The sequence below is a fragment of the Meleagris gallopavo genome, chromosome 22, assembly GCF_000146605.3.
Source record: "Meleagris gallopavo isolate NT-WF06-2002-E0010 breed Aviagen turkey brand Nicholas breeding stock chromosome 22, Turkey_5.1, whole genome shotgun sequence".
NCBI classification, from domain to species: Eukaryota; Metazoa; Chordata; class Aves; order Galliformes; family Phasianidae; genus Meleagris; species Meleagris gallopavo.
In genome coordinates, this window is record NC_015032.2 from 8081815 (window position 1) to 8099559 (window position 17745).

Consider the following 17745-nt stretch of genomic DNA (forward strand, 5'->3'; position numbering starts at 1 on the left):
CTCTGCCTGGCAAAACCAGGCTGGAGTAGGATTGATGCAAAACCAATGATGAACTATATTGTTGTTTGTGCTCTAATGCATCACGTGGTCAAGTGGCAGGCTGATACAGTAAATATCACTTAAATGGATTCAGTTTCACAATGCATAAAACAAGCCCCCTGTTGCCGTATTTTGCTATGACATTTGTTTCAATTGTAGTAATATAATTTTTAACATTCTCTAACCTGCTTGCTAGGATAGAAAATAAGAGTCTGTTGTTCTCTATGCCATAATTAAGTTGATAAATAATGCCTTAATGGCATTTGAATACAGAGTTTCACAATGAACTTAAAGAGTCGGTAATTTTCATGACTCAAGTTTTGATAAGCTGAACTTGAAACCCAATTAACTGGGGAGCGGTGAGGTAAAAGGAAAGATCTAGCAGTTCTTCTGTGAGCACCTCACTTTCTTGGCTATGAATTTCTAAAACCACATTCTCATGAACGTGGAGTAACTCTTTAAGTGGGAAATTTCAGATGTAATGCATGAAAAAAAAGCGCTAACATAGATTACACCACCAATAGTGTCGATAGTTAGACTTTATAGATGTTTCTGGGTGTTCTTAACCTCCTAGAGAAATTGTCCTATGATTTTCAGTGAGCGTCCAAGAAAGCAACTGTAAAGTCTGCAAACAGTCTGCACGTGTAAGCAGTGCATGCAATTGAGCAGACCAGCACCAACCTGTGCATATAGGAAGAAGTTCTACACATGCAGAGACCATAGCCTCAACTTAAAGCCTAACATCAGTGTAGCCTCTAGAATGTTTAGTGGTTTTAACCCACTTATGCGCTAGGGGGACTTTAAAAAAAAAGAAGTATCTCTGTAAATGTATAAAGATTATAGGTGTTCATGTACACTGTATTTTACAAGAAGAAAATCAATTTTTCATTCCTCTGTGGCAGCTTGCGATGCAACTAGAATATTACCTGAACTAAGTAAACAGAATTATCTTCTAACTCGAATAAGAAAAATGTGGCAAGAACTGTTTATCTCTCTATTTTCAACTTTTATTATCTAAGTTTGTCTTTGATTTAAAAGAAAGAAGGGAGAGATAAATGAACTGAACACAGAATTGTTCTGAAAGAAGCTAAAACGAGCCCTGTGAAAAGCCTCTGAAAGGTTCAGAATGGAAATGATTTTCAGTTTAAATTACTTTTGCAGAATTGGAATGTGGCAGTCAGGAAGTTTCAGTGAGAAGTCCATTCTTATTTCTTTTCTTTTTTACCTTTGCTGGTTTGCATTTGTATGAATTGCCTTATGGTCCAGGCTGATAAATACCTGTTTTTAGTGTTCCCTCCCATGGAACTGCTTTATGAGTAACTGAGCACTTCACACAAGTTAAAAATTACTCTTCTCTAACACATCTGCATACATGGTAAATACTTCTTAAAGGTGTTGCGTCTTGTTTTAACCCTTGTTACATTGATTTCAAATGTTGGGTACACTTCAATGACTGATACAGAGAGATGTACAACTCAGTGACGTGAATATTATTTTGTTTTCAATTAAGAATGCAGATTCTTTTCTTAGTTATATAAACAATAATAGTTGCATCAGAATTAATGGAACTGCTATAGAGTATATCAGTGGAGTGTTTTACTCGAGAGATTTTCCATATTGATCCTTATCTCGTATTCTGGAGGAACAGTCATCTTCTGCAATGGTCAATTAACCCGTGCTGCATATAGAAGAAAAGGAATGAAAATTCCCACTGTGATCAGATGGCCTTCAGATGGAAGCGCTTATAGCTTCTTTTCTTCTGAATGTGTAAGCAGAAATGTCTTAATCATCTTTAAAATTTAAAATTATATAGTTTCTTTTTCTTTGCTCTCATTTATAAAATCCAACTACAGAACCCGACTTCATGAGCTTTGTCCTGCTTTAGTGAGCTCTACATTCTCATATATTCTCAATAAAAATATGAAAATATGGTTACCATTTTTCACTGTATGTTGGAACAAAAAGAAATGTCATGCTGACTCTATACATGCAATATAATAGTAGTTCTCATGCTTTCTGAGTTGAATGATTCTACAGAAAAGGTGCATGATTACCACATATGGTGTTCACTAACTATTTTGGGAACTGCTCTGTGCATTTAACCTTATGGACTTAAGAATAACTAATGTCCATTTTGTGCATAAATTTCTTAATGCTTTGCTTTTTTTTTTTTTAATACTTCCATATTTAATTTTAATTTAAGAACTTTAAAACACTATTGTTTCACTTTCTTAAATTTCTAGATGATAATTTCTCCTCCTGGAACTTATATTGTTTCATTCTGTGTCTTGGAAATAGCTCTGAATTCATATGAAGCTTATAACAAGTTTATAATATAAATTATAAATAGTTTATGAAAAACTATTCTTATTGAAACTCTCCCTAGAAATATTGGTGTTTTTGTTTGTTTGTTTGTTTGTTTGTTTGTCTGTTTTTATCTAAGCTCTTTAATATATTTATTGAGTCAGCAGAAGTTTATTGTGTGAATTTATTTGTTGGTTGCCAGTGATCTTTCCTGGAAAATGGATGGCATTTCTGTTTTGGTAAGACTGATCCTATCCTGTATTTAAAGACACCATCTGCTTTCCTGTGCTCCAAAGAGGACTGTTGTGTCCAGCGGGATTTCTATCATATGTTTTCCTCCTTTACTGAACATCTGAATATTTTAGAGAGTAGATAAAGGCATAATTCTTCTTCCTAAGAGGTGCATTGCTTTATATATTAAAATCATATGGAAATACTTGAGGTTAAAGTTATTATAAATCTCATACTTTAAAATTTAATAATGAATATTTAGCATATACTCATTAAAAGCAATTTTCAGTAATAGAGTCATTGCAAATAAATTAGGTGAACAATGTACACATTTTCTGAAATGGGAGCTTTGGATCTGGATCTCAAAAAATTGCTCAGAGAAATACTCTGAAAAATTTCTCTTAATATCACCACTCACATTCACATTTTTAAAAGAACAAACAAAATCCAGGCTTATTCAACTGTGAATTCTATTGACCTGATTGAGCAACTTCTGTTCCTGTGTAAATTCATCACTTGCATGCTAATTACAAGAGAAAACCTTTCATCGGGATCTCAACAGGGTATGGGTGAGGATTCTACTGAAATTTTACTTCCTTTACATAGAACCAACATCCCAGTCTTTTTCAGTCACCAGCAGTAAAGCAAATGCTTGGTTGATGCATGTGCTTTAGTATCTTGTTGAATTTGAAATTTGGCAACTACTGGGAGTACTAATCTGAATGAAAACATGCAGATGCTTAAAACTAGAATTATCTGAACCATAGAAACAAGTAGAAAAATGAAATATAATTACTTTCCCAATCTGAAGTCATTCTGTGTTTCAGAATTCAAACATGAGGACTGTTGTACTTGCCAGTTCAAATGTATAAACGGAAAACTTAAGTGAAGTCCTTTCCTATGATTACTAATTTAATGCAGTGTAATGTGCTGTAGAAGATCTGAGACAGTGGCTAAAGCATGTGGGTGGATTGTTAGCATATCTACTACCTTAACAAGGCTCCTGAATTCATTATGCTGTTCTCACGCATTTTTTCTTTGTTTCTTGTGCCCTCAAGATGTGACAGATGTCATTTCTACACTGATTCTATGTGCGTGAAAGATGCACAACATGAGGGACAGCCAAGCAAATGTATTAATGAATGTAGCTATACCGATGAGTAGCTGTGTCTGGTGTTCAATGGCATCAGGCTGCATTCCCCTGGAAATGCCACCTCAGCCACAGCTGTTCACATTTACAAAAATAGGAAGTTTACAAAAATAGGAAGTTGCATATCTGCCCTGTTTTATGGCACTTAATTATACCACATAATGCACAATGTCTTTTTTTATCTACAGTATCCTCAGCATCTCACCCTCTTCATGCCATATGCATTGCACATGACCTTGTGGCATTCTACATTTTATGTATGTAGATGTACACACTTCTGTAGAAAGTGTTAAATACATATGCTGCATACCATACTAAAAACAAAGTATTTGCTGCATACCTTAAAATCTAATCTCTGAATTAAAACTGTTCCAGAGAAACGAAATACTAAATAATACTTAATTCTTCCTCGTTGCCTAGAATGGAATTAAATCAGAATTTGATACAATGAATTTAAACCCTATTTTATCCACTGTGAATAAAACGGATTATTCTTATTAAGGTGTGACATAGACACATAACGGTAATATATGTTGTTTGATCCTTATTTTACTGCTACTGTTAATCAAGTGATTAAGAAGTTAAGTAGGATATATATCTGTTTAGCGATGTTCTGTCAACAAGTGCTATTGAACACAGAGATCCTGACTGAATACTGTTCCTTTTAACTTTTCAGGTCATGACACTCCTGTCTATCAGACAAATAAAATAGGAATTACTCAATTTAACACAATTTCAGTTCTAATTGAATTCCATTTGCTAAATCCTGAATAAATACATTACAACTGCTGCTTCGGTCAAACAGAGAGAAATAGTCATCTTTTAATGATTCCCCTGTGGGTTTAATGCCTATTCTATCTGTTAGAATAATGATTCCTACATCACTGGAATATATTTTAATGATAATAGTTATTTAAACATGCCAACTCCTTATACAGTAGATAAGTATTTTTAATTTGTTTTTATGAAATCAAAAGGCTGACTAGAATAACTAGTTACTCATTTGTCTGTTTTCTTGAGTATCTTGGTATCCAAGCAAAGCTACAGTATTATGAAAGGACTTTATATTTGCTTTTAATACCAGTTTTAGGTGGAGAAAAGGTATCCCATTGAGGATAGGATTTATGCCAATGAATACTATTATCTACCATGTAAATGCACTCCCTGCTCATCACCCTTGATATTCTGTGGAGGACAATAGGCCACCTACATGTGTTTAATCTGTTTGGACAGCAGAAAATCTTAGGTTAATGAGTCCATGAAAGTGATCTCATGAGAATTCAATTCAAAGATATTTTCTCAATTATGTGCATCCAAAGTAGGTGAGATGACTCCCACCTAACATCAGAAATTGGTAAGCTTACCTTAGAAAGTTAAATACTGTATAAGGTATAAATTTAAGGGAAAAGAATCAGTGAAAATGCCTTACTCAAACAGAAACAAATAAAACCAGAAAATGGAATCTCATTTGTCAGTTAAATACTTCAATTTCAACTTCAAATGGCATCATTTGTTTTTCTTTCTTTTCATATAAACTTTAATCCCTTAATACTGCTGATCTCATTAATGTATCTGATAGACCAGTGCTCAGGCATTCACCTGAAATGTGGAAGACTGCACTTCCTGAAACCTTGCTATGAACTAAGCAAGAGAAATACCCACATGTCCTTTCATTAGAAGTGAAAATCTTCATTACTGAGACGTGGTCAGCGCTCAGTGTTCTGTACCTTGCAAGTTCTGTGAATGGTCACCCAAGCCCCAGTTTGTTTTCTAATGCAAGCCAAGATATTAGTCAAATCTGACTCACAGTGCTGAAAAATTTCAGTACTAATTAATTTTTTTTTTTGAATAAACTTCTCACAGCCTCCCACTCTCTCTGCCTCCAAAATTCCATCTTTAGCACAGATCTTGTGGAACAACATAGATGATGAGAAAGAGAAAATCTAATCTAAATCATGTACTTAGCAGAACTTCTTTTAAATGTAATGTGTTAAGCAAAATGGCCTTAAATATATGCTCTTAAAAACATATCAATGCTAGATAGTTTCTTCAGGGCTGCGTGCCAATTAAATCCATTGCAGCTTGAGTTAGAGGTAATAGGTTGAAGTTTCATCCAGGACATGAAAGACTCTTGCTACAGAAGTGGATTTCATTTCTTTGAACAAACATGATCTACTCTGTGGGTAAGACACCATACACAAGAAACACCCATTCTCGCTATGCAGTGGAATTCCTGTGTGAGCTCTGTTTCCTTAACCTCTCCCACCCAATTAATCAGCTGCCGATATTTGTGACTTGATAGCAACATTTCATGAGGAACCTCTTTGCCCTTTTTGGTGTAGTAGTGTCTGACTATCAGCAATGAAGAGTTCAAAGCTCTGTGTTATATTTTGTGTCAGAAAGTTGTCTCAAACATTAAATGAGTAGAATGAATGCTGTAGTTGAGTGCGTTCACTTATCAACCAGAACAGAGGGAAGAATCACTTCTCCCACTACTTCTAGGCATGCTGCTTTTTCTGCTTTTTCTTATTTCCACTCCTCTTCTGCATTATTTTTCAAATGTTCAAAAACTCCTTTGATTTTTGTTCTACTCTGAAGAATTTTTAATATTTTACAAATTTTCTGAATGCAGATTCCTAGCAGGATATCATTCACTCAGAAATCAGCTAAAATATAATTACGGCAAAAATATCCTGTGTTAGGAAATAGATGTTATGAATTGGAAAATGTTTGATCTGTTGCATGTGATTCATTCTTTTTTGGAGATCCAGCTCAGGCTTTTCAAGCTGTAAGTTTAAAGGTGTGTAGATGGCAGTGTCTTGAGTTCTTTCTGCCTCTGAACAGCTTGCTGACAGCTTTTTACTACCAAAGGATAGTTGTTTTAAAATATATTCACAACTCACTGAAAGTTGTATTTATTTTTTAATCATAGATGTCAGTAAATATACACCCTGTGGTGTGTTGTCACTAAGGTAATCCACAATGAGTAATGAAAATACATTTAGTTTGGAGCTCTTAACAAGTAAAGGAATTCAGCAAGAAGTTTTATGTTATACGTTTGACTTGAATGAATGAAATATTGAGCTGGTGATGATATCTGCCAAAGTCATCTGAACGTTTATTCATTTCTGAAGTTAAGCTTATGCTGATTTTACAATCTTTGTGGATTATCAGACAGCCCTGTCTTCATGTTTCCCATGTGTTGGTAGCCATTTCTCTCAGTTTACTCCAATTCTGTTCCTTGTTCAGAGCCCCATGACTTCTTTCAAGACTGCACTCAAATGGTATGTTAAATATTCCCACTGATAGCATATTAAGGAATTCCAAGGATTACTTGTCACTTTTAAGGGAATGTTGCTTGGCTTTATGTTTAGTAAGTAACTGGATTGATGTGATTTTTTTAAAGTGATATTTTCCCCTTTAGCTATTTCGGTACATTTGTGAACCCTACAAAGTCTTCCTAATAGCCCATTTCAAACAGAATCTTCTGTGCTGTTTTTACACCTGATGGTACTTCCATTGTGGCCAATAAAAGGGAAAAACATGCAGTGATTTTGCCTCTTCAAGAATTAAGCACTGAAGTGAGGTATTTAGAATCATCTGATCATACTATTTGATCTCTCAAATAACATGACTAACTGGTGACAATGTACTCATAAAGAACAGACAGAAAATAGTATAAGGGCAGGTATTCAAAGAATCCCATTTAGATTGTCTACTTTTATTTCTAATGTTCCTGAACTTCTAAAATCAGTAACTAAGATTTTAAGAGATGTCAAGCTGCAATGTTAAGTTTTGTCTTATGTTAGAACACGTGTTTTCATTTTCTATTGTTTTATTTTATTCTTTTTTTCTTTGTCCTTTCCATTTTATTTTCTATTCTTTTTTCTTTTTGTCTTTTCCTATTATTTCTTCCTTTTTTATTATTTATTTTTTTTCCTTTTCCCCTTCTTTTTTTTTTTTCCTTTTCTTCTTCTTTCTTCTTTGTCTTTTCTTTCTTCTTCTTTCTTCTTGTTCTTTCTTTTTTTTTTTTTTTTACCTTTACTTTTTCCTTTTCCCTTCTCAGGGTGACCTTAAGCTAATTTAATCTATGTAGATAAAAAAGCCCATCTTCTAGCTAATGAAAAGATAAGATAAACCCGCACAGATTTGAAGTGTATGATACAGTGTTATGTGCTTACAAACAAAAATGTGTTGGCAGCAGCCCAAAAGTGTCTTAGAAGATATACAGAAAGAGAGATAGACAGGTAGAAACAATTATTGATCAAGACCTTTTGTACTAGGAGCTGAAGTTAATAACATTTTATATCAAAATCAAGTGTTGATCCTCAGGGTGGAAGATGTATTCTGAAAATGTTTACTCATACTTAACTCTGTGCTGGCTTGTAGGCAAGTAGTTTAAATTTAGTAGCATGGGAGTTATTCATAAGTAAAAAATGTAAGATCACACCTTGGAAAATTAAAGTGCTAATCAATCATTGCTCCATTTTGAAGTTAGTGTGCCTACATGTGGCCAAATGGAACTCTTTTATTAATGAGAACAAATATAGTAGACTGCATTTATTGTAGAATGAGAATCTCATTTAAGAATGGGTGAGGAAAGGTCTATTTAAAGCCAGCACTATGCAGAACAGAGCTGTATTTCAGTTGTACCCACAGTTATCACAGCCACAGATGATACCATGACCATATCTGTACCAAAATTTCAAGGATTCTTCCTTGTTGCTGACTGCGGCACAACCTGGATGCAGAATAGAATCCAGTTTATTGCAATTCCCATGCTGTAAGATTGACCTAAAGAAGGAGTGTCCAACCCATGGCCCATAGGCCCCATGCAGCCCTTGACAGCTAGTAATGTAGCCCTACAATATTTCTGACTTTTAACATTATGATGTGATTTTTAGCAGTAGTTTTCATGAGTCAATTGCACATAGCTGAAGCACAGACTGTGCAGGTGACGATGGAATACTGTGCAGGGGAGGGTGCAGAGCAGTTCTAACTCCACCTCTCACACCCACCTCACACACTTAGTCAAAGTGCAACCCACGTGCTTTGCATGTTACATGTGCTTGTGCCTCTTGGTGAGTACAACACAGTGATTGCCAATAATATTTCAACTTACCTACACGTGTGCCTGTGAAGACATGAATTTTTTTGTTATTAAGCAAACATGTTAGTTTTCTTATTTTATTCTAAAACTCAGGCTTGTGTTGATTTGTAAAATATTTCAGTAAGTTAGCACGTTCACTGCAGAAGAAATATTTAGAATACTCATGCAGTGTTGACCAGTCTTATCATTTTCAGAATCTTAAAAGCTCACAAAAGATATACAATAATTTGCAATATATCTTTAATTAGTTTTGCTACATGTATCTGGTTAGTGATTTACATAAACACGATCAAATATCCCATCAGTTTTATGTTTTAATATGTTTTTACCCTCCCTTTTTATGTTTTAATAAAATACATTAAAATACATTTTTTGTTATTTATATTCATTAACTATATTATATATTTTATATGCAGCCTAAGACAATTCCTCTAAACTCAATGTGGCCCAGGCAAACCATAAGGTTGGACACTCTTGGTCTAAAGGAAGGTTTTTCCATCACTATCTTGAGTCTCTGATAACTGAAATAACTTTGCTCCAGATTGACACAGTTTTGAGTAAAGAAAAAATCACGAGCATCTTGGCTGCATTCAAGTCCTGACACTTTGAACCAAACTAACAATACTCCAGTTTTAGATGTTAGGAATTGTCTGTAACTTTGAATTTATATTTTCACAGCGGGAGGTTTGAAAACAATTTCCTAAGGCTGACAGCAGTCCTGTCTATTTGTTACTCACTGTTTGAAGGTATCTTTTTCTGCCTCTCATTTCAAATTAATGAACTTTGTGTCTTTCTTTGGGTCTGCTGATCTGAAGGCACGGTGTCCTATATTGACAGGTACAGGACAATGTTTCTACAGTAAACAGGGAAGACTGGGCTAGGCAGTTGGCTTTTTTCTCTACCAGAAATGATTTTCTTCTTTCCATTTCCTACCCTGTAAAAATGTGTGTAATAATTTATTCCCTTCTTTCTGACAAGCATTGTTAATTATGCTACAAGTAAAGGCTTTTTTTGTTCATTTTGTTTTGAAACAGCATACTTAGTGTTGGCATTACCTTTAGGAAAGATTTCTAGCAGAGGAAATTTCTATTCTCCCAGTAACACTTAAAGCTAAGTTTGTTGTGCTTGAACTCTCTTCAGATGCTGGGGTTTTGTTTGTTTATTTGTTTTTACCTTTATATAAAGCAATAGCTTTCATTTGAAGGAAAAATGATATCTAAAATCTCTCTCAGACTTTGAAGGTTCCCTCAGATAATATAAGCAATATTTATTGTTTAAAAAAAAAAAAAGTAGAAATTAACGCATTCTCTGCTTCCCAGGTGTCTGATCTTCATAACTAAAAGCTCTGAAACAAATACACATTGGTAAAAATCCAGAAGTATATAAGCAGAACAGTACTTCATATGTTGTGGCAAATTAGGGGAGTATTCCTTAACCACTCATTTGAAAAATGTGCTTTTTCTTTTTTTTTCTTTTCTTTTCCCTTCCATAATCTCCTCACAGCTGATGATTACACCTGTCCTTTTTTCCTAAGAGGTATTTTTAGAACAGACTGATATCAGATCTTACGTGAGCTTCACAGGGCCCCAAAAACATCCTGAATCTCCCCAGGCAGGGCACCATTCTGTATTCCAAAAAGCACCACCTTAATGGAGGAACCCTTCCACTAAGGAAAAGCAAATGCCTTACCACTGAGCTAATTCTAACCTAATTAACAACTTTCCTTGTTGTGAGCTTCTTCTCAAGGCTGTTTTACTAGTTCATTTGTTTGTCACCATGCACAGATAGAGATTGACCTTTAGTTATAACAGACTTTGGATATTCCTTTAACCTAAAAAACCCCTCTGCCTTAAACAACAGTTAAAACTCATGCTCAGTTTGTATTATAATAGCCACATTTTTCATACTAGGGATGCAGCTTATAGACATCAGCATTGTGAAGTATCTTGCTGGCATTTTGCTTCTCCTTTCTAATATTTGAGTCTGAATTCTTCCTCACCTCATCAGAATCTGGAAACCTATGCACCACACCTTTGATCACAGAGTTGTTCCTGCAGAATACAGCCCAGGCCTTGCAATCTTTGTAAGATCAGTTACGGACTGAGGAATTTGGCAGCCTGATTCTAGGTCATTATTGCAATAACAGCATTTCTTCCTTTCTTTGCAGGTGGGAATGCTACATCTGCTCTCCCACTGAACAAAATCTTCTGGGTTAAGCAAGAAACCACAAAGGAGAACAGAAGCAGACAGACCCAGAGGGGAACCCTCCCTTGCTCAATAGTTACCAAAGCAGAATTTAGTGCTGCTACTGCAGTTTCATTTGGCAGAGCTAATTGCAGTAGGGATCCTACAGAGATGATGTCTTGCAGGAATGCAGGCAAAATGCTCTATAGGAGTAGGTGGTCTTGTGCCTTTAGATCTCAGGAATAGCGTCTTCAGATTCTTGAATGTGTTTATTTACTGATTTAATGGTTCCTGCTACCTCCTATACAGGGAAGTAAAGATAAAGTCTCAGATTTTTCCTTGTTTTTTCATTGTTAGGACTTCACTCAAAGTGGAGCAATCTGAGTTATAATCTTAAATATAAAAAAAAAAAAAACCCTTCACTCATGCTTAGTTTATTTGCATATAACTCTGAACATTGGAGCTAACACAGAGTAAAGCATACATAACTTACTTTTTGTCCTGAGCACCTCTGCCGTGTGGGATGCTGAAAGAGATCATATAGCAAGGAGCTTCAAGAATTTGTCATGGAGCTAGGACAGTTACTGAAATGACTGTACTTTGGCCCATCAAAATAGTTACATTCAGCTTCAGATAATTCATTTTTTGTACCTGATTAACAGCTTTCTCTCTGCTGAGATCTATAAGGGAAACAACACAGTTAGCAGACTAAATGTTAAACATTTTTCTTCTCCTTCTGAAAACATCTCATTATAGATAAAAGAAACATTGGAAGATACAGACGTGTAAATGCCATTTCACGTTTGTACCTTATGTGTTGGGCTGTTGACAGGCACCTCCAAAGTAATGAGGAGAGTGGTGTTCTCAGAATAGTCGCAGTGGGTCCATGAGCAAAAAGGCACAGAAGACTAAATGACTGACAGCCTCAGTAGATGGGTGAAAAGGAAATTTCGATGAGGTATTCTGTTGCCACTTTTAGACTTTGCCACTGAACCTAATTTGTGTCATTGCTGGCCAGTAATGTAGCAGTAACAATTTACAAGGACAAGAAGCTTGAGGGGCATATTTTTGCCCAAGATGCCAATCTTCAGTGTTTGTGTTTCTTCTGTGCACAACCTGTGCTTAATCCCACAGGCACTTATTTCTTAAAAGCAGAAGTAAATCTTCAGCATTAATGATTGCGCATATGCAGTGAGGTTCCCTGCTGAAAGTAGGTTCTGTGTCCATCAGCTGGCACGAAGGGAGCACTGTTTTGCTTTGGTTCTGGCTCATGCAGAGGACTTTCAGTATTCCTTTTACAGAAAAGATACTGGGTTTTATTAAATGACTGACTTATTCCAGACGTTGTACAAGGAAATGGTCTGGCAAATAAGCTGATAACCTTAGAGCTTCTAATAGAGCTTTTTTGTTGTTGTTATTGTTGTTGTTTTTTAATGTGACATATCTGAATCAAGTATAGTACAGTATTCAGTCATAACTACTGTTATTGTCTGATGCACAGATAGAGTGATCAGAGAATACTGTGTACTTACATACAAAAAGTAACATTTAGATGTCTGGAAACAGAGGGTTTGACTCTCCTTTCTCATGTGGTTACTTATTACAAGTCTAATCATCTCTGAATCAGCAAAGCTTAAATTCGTCTTGATTATCCTTACCGATGTAAGGTTGAATGCTTCCCGGTTAATTTATAGATGGTTATAGCTTAACCATTTCATTACACTGTAAGAGATGCACATGGCTTTCATATAGAAGTGTAGATATTCAACAGGTTCAAAGCATTTTCCCTGGAGGTTAATATAATGATTCCTGTTGACTTCTATGAGCATTGGACTGGGCCCTTAGTGCAGCTTTTCCCTGTATGTTTTAAAATGAATGCTTCTTGCCAATATTTTCAGGTTTATTGTAGCTTCCTTATGCCTCAGGCAAGGAAAAACAACAGGACACAATGACAGCCCATTATTGGAAGTAGCATGATAAATTCTAAATAGATATAATTAGCATGTGACCCACAAGAGCCCTGTATATAATTAATATTGAAATGTGGTTCTTGCATTATATAGAAAAACATATTGTGTATTCAGAGTGGGATGTTTGGAGAGCGAAGGCAGCAAGTGGCTTGTCATTTTTTTTTCATTTTAATCAGAACTGAAATTTCTGCACTTGAAGAAATACAGAATGATCATTAAAAATACTTGGACTTTCGAAATGACACCACCTGCTTCATTTTCCTCTTTTTTTATTGTGACACTGGGAAGAAAAATCCTTAAATCTTCAACTGGGGAAATGTTCACTAATAGGTAAACAGATCTCTGAGGAGCCAGCAGACTGACAAGCTGTTCAGGAGCATGAGGCTTTTCAACAAATAACATTCACTTCTGCGGTAATGTTTGGTAGATTATGTTGTATCTAGAAGTCCATCCTTATTCGAACCCAGCAAAGAGAACAAGTAACAGATACATAATGAGCATCCATGAGGAAGAGAAAGAACATCTCAGATATAAGATGACGATTAAGAGGGGTAAAGCCACCAGTGAGCTGTGAGCATGTTGCTGTCTGAGTGACATTCAGTTCATATCACACAGCAGCTCATTATACATTCTGTTTATACCAGGGAGAAACAAATATAAAGGTTAGTCCTTTGTATTTCGTATGAAATGCAAACAGTTCAAGGGAACTAAAAGACTTCCTTATGGAATCTGATACCTCTCTTTGTGCCAAGCAGGGTCCAGTTCTAAGTAAACTGAATAATTTTTGTGGGTTTTTAGAAGTTTGTGTCAAGCATTTAATGAACGTTTATTCTGCAACTGTAGAAGCGGAAACTTTGAATCCAGGATGTAATTTTTGCCGGAATGAATAAGTATAAAGGAGATGTTAAGCACAGACAATAAATTTCATCTTAATTGTAACTCTGGAGAAGACTTTCCTACAAAAGAAAGCACATTTTAATTTTTCGTCTCTCTGTAGTTTAAATTCTGATCTCTGTAATTGACAGAGTGCACTCTCCAGCTCTACTTTTGGTTGTATTATCTTAGTTCTTCTAAATATACTTTTTGTACTGTCTGCAAGTTTGTAGTCACCGATTCATAGAGTCATGACAGAGTCATCCAGCTTGGACAAGACCTCTGAGATCCCCAAGTCCAACCCCAGCCCACCTCACTGTACCTACTGCCCACATTCCTCAGTGCCACATCTCCATGTTTCTGGAACACCACAAGAGATGGTGATCCCACCACTCCCTGGGCAGCTGTGCCACTGCATCACTGCTCATTTGAGAAAGACTTTTTTCCTAATATCCAAACTAATTTCTTCTGATGCAACTTCTAGCCCTTAGCTCTCATCCTGACTCCAGTTAAATGGGAAAAGTAGTAGTAGTATTCAGAGACAGACTATGTCATGGTTTAATACTTAGTTGCAGATTTAACATTTGCATTTTATAGCGATTCTGGCTGGTATAGTTGTTGTAACAGAAGGTGTCTGATATTTTCTTTTAAACTCTCATATATGTGAATGTATAATACATTTAAGGGTGCCTCGTGTCTGCAGGCATACTCTCTTGCTTTCTGGCCTTGCTACATTACCATAGTTAATTGAAATTTGACTTGAAGCAGAGCTGAATAGAAGCTCTTTAAGGTAAACCGAGACTGCTGTGGGAGGTACTGTCAGTCAGTTGAAGTCTAGCACTTCTCTGTTACTGCTTGGGATCAGTGCGTCTCTGTTTTTTGAACCATGGCCCAATACAAAATTGAGCTTTCAAATGCATGTTCATTAAAGATCACATAACAGTGCTAACAGTAATGGCATAATTGGACCTAATAGTTTGTTTCACCACATTTCATGTGTTCTGAATGTTTTCTTCAATTAATAATTATTCTGTATTTTTCTTTCCCTTTGCAAAATAGTTGTGTAATGTTGTCAAAAACAATGAAATTCTTCCATTATTGGGATTTTCAGCCAATTAGTTCTGGGCAATGGATTGCCTATGAAAACTTCTGACATGTCTCATGGCCAGAAGAAATATAAAAAAAAGCAAGCTGAGGTTATTATAGAGGAAATTATAGACTTTTACACAATGCTGCTCAGTATTGTTGCCTCTTGGCAAGTAAAGGTTTGGATGGCAGTCCTAGAGAAAGCAGAATGGTCTCGTGTGCATTTTATTTACATTAAATGTTTTTTTGACTCAGATTTTTCAGATTCAAAAGGCTGCAGAAGAGGTTACAAAGAAATCCAGAAAACAAAGTGGACAGAGAAGTTCACTGTGCTGGTGAAAATGATAAATTTATTTGGAAATGTTTATTAATTGTGCCTTCAAACTCCTTGAATCTTCAGCTTGTTGCACATTTCACTGTATGACAAAAACTATGTATTAGCATAAAAGCAATCCTTTCTTTCTTTCTCAAAAAAATGTTGCCAACTTCAGTGCAAGCGATTGTGTTTCTTTAGGAGCAGAGATTTCAAAGAAATGAAAACTACATTTTAAATTGCTGCAGGATGTTTTCTTAGCTCAATTCCAGGGCTGTCCTGTTGTTACTTGGTGCTGATAGAGAATAGTTAATCCTTGGCAAGCAGTACACAACATGGACCTTCAGATCTCAGGAAAAGACACATTAACATGAGAAGTGAAATGTTTCCTAAGCCGGTGTTGATTCATCTGTGGCAGTGGCTCTGCAGTTGTTTATGATGTTTTGATCAGCAATGAAGCGAAGAAAATTATACCTCAGTCCAATCACACTGAAGTCTACAAGAACCATTAAATTGGGCTACTGAGCTGGATGATTATTCCTGAAGACCACCAAACTTCTAGCAGTACTCTTATTTTAATTCCAAATAATATGTGGCTAATACAGACTATAATATTTATTGTTAAACAGAAACTACAGTGCCCTCAGTTTCCCTGAATTCTCTCACCATGTACATAGACCACTGACTTTTCTGTTTTTGTTGTTAAATAGCGAGCTCCAAATAAGATTCTCTGTCAGCAAATATTGAAAGTATTTATTCTTTCAAAGAGCAAATACCATTTTTAAGTTGTTACAAGGCGTTAGTAGTTTACAAAAGAACATTTCTGATGGTAAAATTGCCAGTTATGTGTAGTAATTCCTTCACTGACTGCCAGACCTGTCACGTTGCAGAAAGGAAGGTCAGTTGAATTGGCTATTAATGGATCTATTCAAAGATAGGCATTTGGGATTTGTTACCACACAAAAAAGACAAGCTACATCAATTTCTGTGTGAACTGGGTAATGTCTTTACTCTTCTTAGCCAATTAATAACCTGTGATCCCTAGAGCAGTAATTTCAGGATTGTGTCATTATTTGCTAATTCTTCATTTCTTCATTTGTTAAAGAAAATATTAAAATTGCAGTCAGCCTCAGTAGGACAGACCCATGCATCATTGAAAGAACCAGTAATTTATGATGCAGTTGGAGATCTGTACTGGCATCCCAGGCTGCAATGAAGTTTCATATTGAACAAGTTCAGGAGAGATTTTATGATTAAAAAATCTGAAAATGCTGTTACATGTTTGCATTCCTCTTTAGATTTTCAGCTGGTTTTTTTTATTTTGGGGCACTCCATTAATCAAACCCACATGGGCTTTGTTGGGTCATGCTCATTCCATTCCCTATTTACACAGGCAGGTAGCGATCAGGTTAAAAAAAAACTTTATTTCACTAGTTAAGTCTGGGAATTAGATATAAATACTGCTTTGTTTTGCCACTTGGTGATGGTGTGGTCTTCCTCATGCTTGGGGCACGACTCATCCTGGCACTACCACACAGCTGCAATCATTTGATCATGGAGAAGCTGAGCTGCGAGGGCAGATGTCAGGGTTGCTGGAGCAGAGTGAACGCTTGAACCCAAAGCCTCCTTAATCTCTTGCTTCAGCCTAAGTTGGTGTTTCTGTAAATGTGTAGAAACATACTGCCTGGTTAATGAATTGCTTTGGTAATGAATGTACTCCAGCAAACATGGGGTTTGAGGAGTACTCTTTTTGTGTAATAGGGGCTTCAGTCCACACAGCCCATTAAACATAAACTGGGGTAAAATTCATTAATACTTCATGCACTTTTAATTGAAAAGGACTGTTATTGAGTTTGCTGGTTGCCAACCCCCGTTAATATCCCCATTTCTTGTGTGGAGATCTGTGGAATTGAATCCCTCCTGCAAAATTATACCAAGCCACCTTTCATCCTGCTACTTAGCAAAGACCTTTGGTCCTTGTTTCTCACCTCTTCTCCTCAGCTATATCACTTGTCAGCTTGTATTATGCAAACTTGTAAATAACGGTAAATGAAAGAGATAATATCCAGGTGGGAGGTCATGGAGTTTTTAGTATGGGCTTTGGATAATCCCCAGATAGAATTGCAGTGTTAAATATATACCTATATGTGTATATAGATATGTTATACAAATACATATTTATATTTATACATAAATACATACACACACATATATATATTAAACTTTATGAACATACTTTTCCAGTAATATTAAGTTCCAGTCCTGGAAGATAGAGCAAGAATTTTGCTGTATCAACAGTGTTGGTACCAACAGGTTGAGAAGGAAAAATAAAAAATAAAACTGTCCCATATGTTTTGTTCCCTTTTACTTTCTTTCATTTTGGCAGTGGACTTGGCCAGTTCGACTTCTGTGAGAAGTCAAAATACTTAATGAGAAGGCATCTTAAATGAACACTATTTTTCAAGTCAATCCTGCAGTTGAGAAT